Genomic DNA, 8,962 nt, shown 5'->3' on the forward strand with positions numbered 1-8,962 from the left:
CATTGAGGCATTTTCATAAATCAATTTATTTTCGTTACAATCAAACGACTAAACGGCCTTTCACCCATCCTACGATAAATTTTATGTACGTGACTTCAAGTATATTTGTCACATAGGTTCAAACTTACCGAGCTCAACACCAAGTATAAGCATAGCACCTATTAGCCATGTACTCAAGACACTTACCTGATCCGCTGCCCGCGATCGACTCAATAGTGTCGCACACATAGTGTCCATAATGATTCACGAATGTATATTGAGTCCGCACACTCAGTGCTATATAATCAACTCGCACACTTAGTGCTACGTAATCAAATCGCACACTTAGTGCTACATAGTCAAACTCGCACACTTAGTGCCGCATGGTCAATTCGCACACTTAGTGCATCATATTCATTTCGCACACTTAGTGCAACATAGTCAAATCGCACACTTAGTGCTGTACAATTCAATCTCGCGCACTTAGCGCCAATCTCATGGTCATAAATGGTTATACCCGCACGTTTAGTGCCGAGATCAACAACTCAGTACATCTTACCTCTTTTCTTTTCATTCAACAATTTCATCATCACATACGTACATGCAAATATATATATGTATATTTATTCATTCCATTCAGCATCAAAACATAAACATTATGACCATTTGAAATAATACCAACTACATGCTTAATGACTTACCTCGTGTTGGGTAAGACGGTTCCAACTCGGCTACTCGATGACCTTTTCTTTGCCTTTGCTCGATTCACCTCCTTTAACTCCTTGAGCTTAATCAATAATTTAACTAGTTTAACCACCTTGCCAAATATTTACAATCCAATTTCACATGTATATGTATGTTAGTATATTCGGCTAATAACCTCATGCAACTACCATATCATCAAAATCTAATCACCCATGCACATGCATTAGGTAAGTTACCTTTGCTAATTTTAAACCCAACATCACACAAGCTCTCAAGGGATGGCCGAATGCTTCTTTTGTTACCCAACTAATCATTCGACAATTTCATCCCCTTTGCCACCCTTTTATGCCTAATTATCTAAATCAAGATAAGATCATCAACATGCCTAACCATAGCCGAATGTGCAATATTAATCTATCACCTCTATCTCTTAAATACTATCAAGTTCATTTACTTCTAATTTCTTAAGTTCCACATCTTAATGCCCATTATACATAATCAAATTTAACATCATCTATATATTTACTCATATGGCCGAATATACATACCCCCATATAATATCATTTTCATTCCATTTAACACTTAATTCCACCACATAATCACTTGGCCGATTTTGCTAGCATACAAGCCTATGACCGAATGTCCTTGACCTCTAGTCACCTAGATTTTTATTCTTTAAGCCTCATCCAACTCATATTTTTCATTGACAACCTCCTTAACTTCAATTTATTCACATCTTTAATCATGCTACATTCGACCATTATTTAACAATAATTCATGCATCCTTTTTATTAAACACTCAAAATCAACCATCTTCATACCTCATCACCAAAGACATCAAAATACCAACCAAGAATGTAACATTCATGGCCGAATATCATCTCCATCAATTAACAAAATTTGAACCATGGCTAGGTAGATTTTCACTTACAACTTAAAATATACATGAATCTCAAAGAATAATATCAAACATACCTTAGTCTAGCAAACCACCATAGCCGATTTTCTCAAGCTTTTTCCCCTTCCTTTCTTTCCGCTATTCGGCCAAGGATGTTCAAGAATGAACACTTTTTTTTTCTTTCTTCAATTCACGGCAACAAGGGGGTGAGACCATGTTATTTTTTTTTTGCATCACCCTTCCTTTCATTATTTAATTATCATGCTTATTATTTTATTTTCCTTACCATACCTCACTAACACAACATGTTGGTGACATGTTTCCACCCATAGCATGGCCGGCCACTACATATTAGGGAGGGGGAATTTGACATGCAAGTCCCCTTTTTCTTCCACATGCACTAATAGGTCCTCATGCATTGACCTATCACATTTTAAAATTTTCTCATATAAGTCCTATTGACTAAATTCACATGCAATCGACTAAATCGAAGCTTGAAATTTTCACACATTCATGATTACATATTCTAGACAATAAACATCACATTCAAACCTTTCGGTGACTCAGTTTAGCGGTCCCGAAACCACTTCCCGACTAGGGTTAATTTTGGGCTGTCACAATCTCCCCTCAATTTCCCTTTAGGAGTTTTAGGTTTTCCTTTATGTTTTGTATTCATTATTCTTCTAAGATGTTTTCCTTTTTAGTTATGAACTAAATCCCCTAAATATCTGAGGGGAATGAAACCTAAGATGAATCTTGTTATTATTTTCTGAATAGTATGATAAATATTTGACTTTTTCTTAATTATGTGTTCTTAATTCTTGTTTTGATATTCCAAGATATTGATTCAAGATAAGCTCTTATTCAGAGGAGGAATAGACCCTGTCTAAGAGTACAATTGTCATAATTAAGTGGAGTTAGTTGCACGCCTAGAGATAGGATGATAAGATTTTGCCGGATTAGGGTGAAACCTAATAAGGGGATCCATAGATCGAGTTAATGCAGCCCTAGGGAGTTAATTAGAAAGAGATTTCAATTATTCAACCTAGGGTTAGACGTTGTTAGTCTCGAGAGGGATAATAATATAACTTAGAGATTTCTACAGATCAAGTCAAATGAATAAATCGTTCGATTCAGAGTCAAATAACAAGTGAAGTCTAGGTGGATTTTTCCTTAGGTATTGTCTTAATTCAATCGTTTTTCCAAAAGTAATTCCCCAATTCTATTTTCTGTGATTTCTTAGTTTGGTTAATTAGTTAGTTAAAACAAACCCCATTATTCTTAGGCTAGATAATAAAAAGACAGTCACTACTAGTACTTTTAGTTCCTTTAGGTTCGACAATCCGGTCTTGCTAAAACTATACTACTGTTCGATAGGTACACTTGCCTTCATCGTGATAATAGTTAGTTTCAAGAACGATTCATTATAAATTTATAAAACTTATCACACAAAAAATCACGATCAACCAGATTCAGCCATAACGTCTAAGCCGGGTTTGGGGTGTGACACTAAATATTTTCTTCTTATTCATTGTTAAATTGAAAGCTAAGGTTTTTAGTTTAATAAATGGATGTTTCAACCTCCTAGTAAGTCGATAACTCTGCATGTTATGATATTTGAAAGAATAAAGATGTTAATAAGCATAATAAACAATAGAGTGTGTATAAGAGGTCTTGCATAGGGGTCATTTGTAATCAAGATGTTAGGAAACTGTCTTTAAATGATATTTTAATGGAAGTTCGATGTTCTTTTAAGCAGTTGCTACTGGTTCAAGAAGGGCAATTGGAATTGGAACTCCAAGATACAGTAAAGGTGATTTTCAAGTGAATCTTTATCCTGACTCATGTATGTTAATTTACAATGGAAATTCATTTGTAGATGTCACCTCGAATAACTAGTAAGTGAGTGTGAAGTATCATAAAGTTGCTGCATGTTCATAAATGATTTATATGAGTTATTGCATAAATAAGATGATGTATGATATATGTGCATGTGAAATCAAGAATAAGATAGTATGAACTGGTCAGGCGTGTGAACGAATCTAGGCAAGTGTATTCTGTGTTAGATGAGCAATATATCCATTTGTGATGTCTCCAATATGGCAGGTACATTGCAATTTGGACAAGTAAATCATAATGACAAGGATAATACTCATGGTGTAGCCTTCAGTAAGATGTAAATCGAATTGACAGAACACGACATGAGGATCAGTAAGACCATGTGGCAGAGACCCATGACATTATATGAAAATGAAAAGACTCATGGTGTTAACTTTGGTGAGATGTAGACTAGACTGACAAATCACAACATGAAGATATGTATAAGACCATATGCGAGAACCCCATAACACCCTCTGAGATAGTTTTCTAGGACAATAAACACATAATTCTCTGTGACACCTGTGTGGAGTATTTTGTAAAGGCTTTGTGGTGTATTCTGTAAAGCCTTTTTGGCGTATTCTGATACCTGTGTGGCGTATTCTATGACACTTTTGTGGTGTGTTCTTTGAGGTCATGGCGAAATCTAGTCAACCGCTTATGTGGCAAGATCTGGGTAAGTTTCAAGACTTCTCTGTTAGATGAATCTATGATAAGAATTCAGTAAGTTTGAATATATCTTTGTTTGGTTTGCTTTTTGGGGAAATTGAACATGCCTTGGGGACATTTCCCGAAAGAATTCTTAACAGTGTTTTGAAGAGTGAATCTTACAAAATAACTAGTTAGAGAACTTGGCATATTCTTAGTATGATGGGTGATTTAAGTATTCATCAGATCTAATTTTGTTTACACTATGTGAGGAGGTTATCTAAATTCTCTAGTATCTGCCCAATCTGAGTAATTTTGGGTTATGGATAATGGTTATCTAGAATTTAAGTTGTCTGCCAAATTAGGCGTTCTCATAAGAGGTAATGTGATTGTCTAGGATTCCATGGGATGATTTATAATGCGTCATCCATCAAAATAAGTTGTAAGATGGGTCAGTTAAGATATAATCTGATAGTAATCTGATAATTTTCAATTCACTATAAGACTCTACCAAATGTAGGATCTGTATGAAGTTCATCTTAAAGATCAACTAGTTTAAGTATCCGCCAAGAATAATATCTGTGAGCACCTGATCTTGGGAGTAGTATTAAACACCCGTCAGTGTGTGAATCCATCAAAAGTAGGTTCTGTATGGAGAGGTGCATTTCTTTTTCTAAAAAGGTAATGAGATTTTCTTTGAGTGGTGAAATATGGAATCTGCCCAATGAGTGAATTGTATGTAGGTTGGTCAAGTATGGAATTTGGCGTATATGTATAAACCCGATATCAAGAAAGCATCCACCAAGGATAGAAAGGAAATCTAGAATCTTCAAGATGAAGAATTCAACAACAAATGTTTCAAGGTAATCTAGGTAACAATTCACTAAGTTCGTTTGAACTTACATGTGTTTGTTTATGTTGTAGGTTCCACTTAAAGAGTGGGTAAACCGAGAGGGCCTAAACTAGGATTTCACCAAGGCAGCAGTTGAGTTGCAATATTATGCATATAGAGGGCATCATAGGAGTATGGTGTTTAGTCCATTATATCATGAAGAGTCTATTTTTAACAAAATTTTAAGTGCAACATCATATGCTATTTTTGAAAGTCTAATGTAAATTTTAAACATTTTCTCTTATAAAGTTTTGGCTTTAAGAATAGTAAATAAAGAAATAAAAATTATGTTTTAAAATGACTCTATGCCTATTGTAAAATTTCTACTAAGTATTTATGTGTTGTAACATTCAATATATGGATCCAGTGTGTAACACCCTAAACCCGACCTAGATGTCCAGACCAAGTTTAGAGGGTTACATCAATGATACTAAAACACCACATTTATCACACAGATAGAATAAACAATTTAATACATAATATCCAACACTGCAATTAAGTGAGTGTATAATCTTTCCAAACATCATAACATTTCCTAATAGTAGTATTTAAATGAAAGATAAAAGTTTGATCGAGATTCCACAGCGTCGACCAATTCAATTTTGGAATCCACTTGAAATTCAGTTCATAACAAGGTGATTTGTGAACTCAATGCTTAAAAGAATTTTGTTCAACTAAAACAAATTTGTCAAATAGTTTCCAATTTCAAAGATTCGATTTGGTAATAGAGGCATTTCCAGTTTAGATTTGAGACAAATTAATTATAGATGCAGAAACAATTTCAGTTTCATGTACAGTACAGATCAAATTCAGATACAGATATTCCTAACCCCCATCCACTACACACTATCTTTGGCAATCCCAACACACCGTTAAGGGCGTTCAATGCCCAGCCATCTGTCTAACATGTTTATAGAAATGTAGTTTAGTTGCTAGATCATAATGCGACAAAATGCTAGAATCAGAATTATACACATGGTGGCTTAGCCACTAATTTAGAGTAGATTACTTCCTTTTTCACAATATCCCGACCCATGTAGATGCAGTATACAAATATTCACAATAAGAATTCCGTTATTCTAAATTGTTTCACAAGTAGATAACACCGTTCAGTACCAAATTTAGTATCACAGTGCACCTACAGTTATGGTATTCATACATTTGTCATACAATCTCAGAGAGTTCTCGCTCCGTCAATTCAGGTCATTCATACAATGGGGAAGTCAATATCAATATTTGGCAACATTTACAGCCTCAAAATGGGTTTTAGGCCCTTTTTACATGCCACATGGCCTAGACACATGCCCATGTCCCTGCCAGTATGGCTCACACGGCCTGGGCACACTCCCATGTCCTCTACCCATGTGGTTTTGAAATGTAAACCACGTCCGTATCCTTGCTGATATGATTCACACAGCCTGGGCACATGCCTGTGTGCTTACCCATGTGGTCCTAACTCTCAAATAGTGAGTTACACGACCTAAACACACACATGTGTCCTTTACCCGTGTGAACCCTGCACTAACATGGCCACACACGGCCTAGACACATGCCCGTGTGGCTCCAAATCAATGAACAATGAGTTACATGACCACACACACGGCCTGTCACATGACAGTATGGTACACATGGCTTAGGCACACACCCTTGTGTCTGGCCATATGGCATCAACAGCTATTTTTTCGGTGATCGAAATTCACGAAAAATGAATTTTTTGACACACATCTGAAGACATTTCGAAGTAACAACATCGCAAAGGATCCTGGAAGCCTAAAACAACAATTCAGCCATTTAACCAACAGAATTTCCCGATTACTCACATAATGCCTATGTCGAAAGTTTTGACATGAAACCTTCAACAAACTCAAACTCACCCAAACTTTAGTGACAATCATGTAAATTGTCATGTTGCTATTCCTTACTGCCAATATTCCCGCCTATTAGAGAAACAAATGATTGTTTATCAGAAATTCCCACATCTCACAAAATACCCAATTCAAACCATATTACAAAAATGAAAAAAATAGTGGAAACGTACACATGGACAATTACTTACTCGATAGCCTTCTAACCAACGGCTAACAACAAAACTCAGTTAATCTCCTATCCCTTACGACTACGATTAACAAAAAATAAAGAAACGAAAAAGAACAAAAGAGAAAAAATAAAAGGAATGAAGATGAAATGAAAAGAAAACTAAAAGAAAAGAAAAGAAAAGAAAAGGACTAACGTTAATTAACTTTTTAACTTCCAAGTAGGTTTCTAGCATTTGGAAAAAATTTCTTATCGACCTCTCAGGGATTCAAACACAGGACCTAACAGAATACAAATGTTTAACCTAGGAACCAGTAGTCTCATTCTTAACACAAATTCATACTGAATTCAACTTAAGTAGTCCATTCCAGGATAACAGTTAACTTGAATTAAAATAAAAAAATTCTTAAGGATGCGACTCGAACTCCTGACCACGATCACATAAGCAAAGCACAGAACCACAGATACAGAGAATTTTAAGCAAAACCTAAAATTTTGGGGCGTTACAATTCTCCCCCCTAAAAGAAATTTCAACCTTGAAATTTACATAACTCAAACAGATACGGGTATTGTTGCCAAATTAAATCTTCAGGTTCCCAAGTAGCTTCTTCAGTCTCGTGATTTTGCCACAAAACCTTAACCAAGGGAACACTCTTCTTCATCAATACCTTGACGTCACAATCTATGATTTGTATAGGTTCATCCTCGAATGTTAAATCTAGTTGCAACTCGATCTCATTGGCGGGAAAAATCTGTGATGGGTCAAATTGATATCGTCTCAACATCAAGACATGAAACACATCATGAATTCGCTCTAACTCCTGCGGTAGTTCTAACTGATATGTATCAGGTCTGACACATTTCAAAATGCGATGAGGTCTAATGAATCTCAGGATTAGCTTGCCCTTGCGTCCAAATTGGAGAACCTTTTTCCACGGTGATACCTTTAGAACTTGATAACCTAAAGAAAATTCAATATCCTTTCTTTTTAAATCATCATAAGACTTTTGTCGATCAGAGGTGGCTTTCAGACTATCATGAATCACTTTCATAATACTCTTAGTTTTAGAAACCAGTTCGGGACCCAATATCCAACATTCACTTAATTCAGTCCAACATAGAGTACGACACCTAAGACCATACAAGGCCTCAATAGGGAGCCATTTGAATACTAGACTGGAAGCTGTTATTATATGCAAACTCAGCCAATGGTAGGTAATCTTCCCAACTACCCTGGAAATCTATTACACAACCTCAAAACATATCTTCTAAAATCTAAATAACTCCCTCAGACTGTCCATCGGTCTGAGGGTGATAAGAAGTGCTAAAATTAAGTCGAGTACTTAAGGCCTCATGAAGTTTCTTCTAAAATCGATATCTGAATCATGGATCTCTATCAGAGATAATTGAGACTGGAATCCCGTGTAGTCTTACAATCTCAGCAATATACAGTTTAGCTAACTTTTGCATAGAATAGACCATTCTAATAGGAATGAAATGCGTGGACTTGGTCAACCGATCAACAATGACCCAAACTGAATCTTTCTTAGCGGGGGTTAAAGGTAACCCACTAACAAAATCCATTGTCACCCCTCCCACTTCCACTGAGGAATCTTAACTGGTTGAAGCAAACCAGAGGGAAACTGATGTTTAGCCTTAACCTTTTGGTATGTTAGACAGTGGGACACAAAAGTGACTATCTCCCATTTCAATCCAGGTCACCAATAGAGCTCACAGAGGTGTCGATACATTTTTTTCCCACCAAGGTACATAACATAAGGACTTTCATACACCTCTTGTAGGATCGACTTCCTCAATTCTTTATCATTAGGTAAACAAATCAGACCTCTAAAAGACAATCTTGTCGCTGTTCAAGCTAAATTCAGAAATTTCATTCGAATCAACCCAGTGCAATCACTAAACTAATG

The sequence above is a fragment of the Gossypium hirsutum genome, chromosome A11, assembly GCF_007990345.1.
Source record: "Gossypium hirsutum isolate 1008001.06 chromosome A11, Gossypium_hirsutum_v2.1, whole genome shotgun sequence".
Lineage (NCBI taxonomy): Eukaryota > Viridiplantae > Streptophyta > Magnoliopsida > Malvales > Malvaceae > Gossypium > Gossypium hirsutum.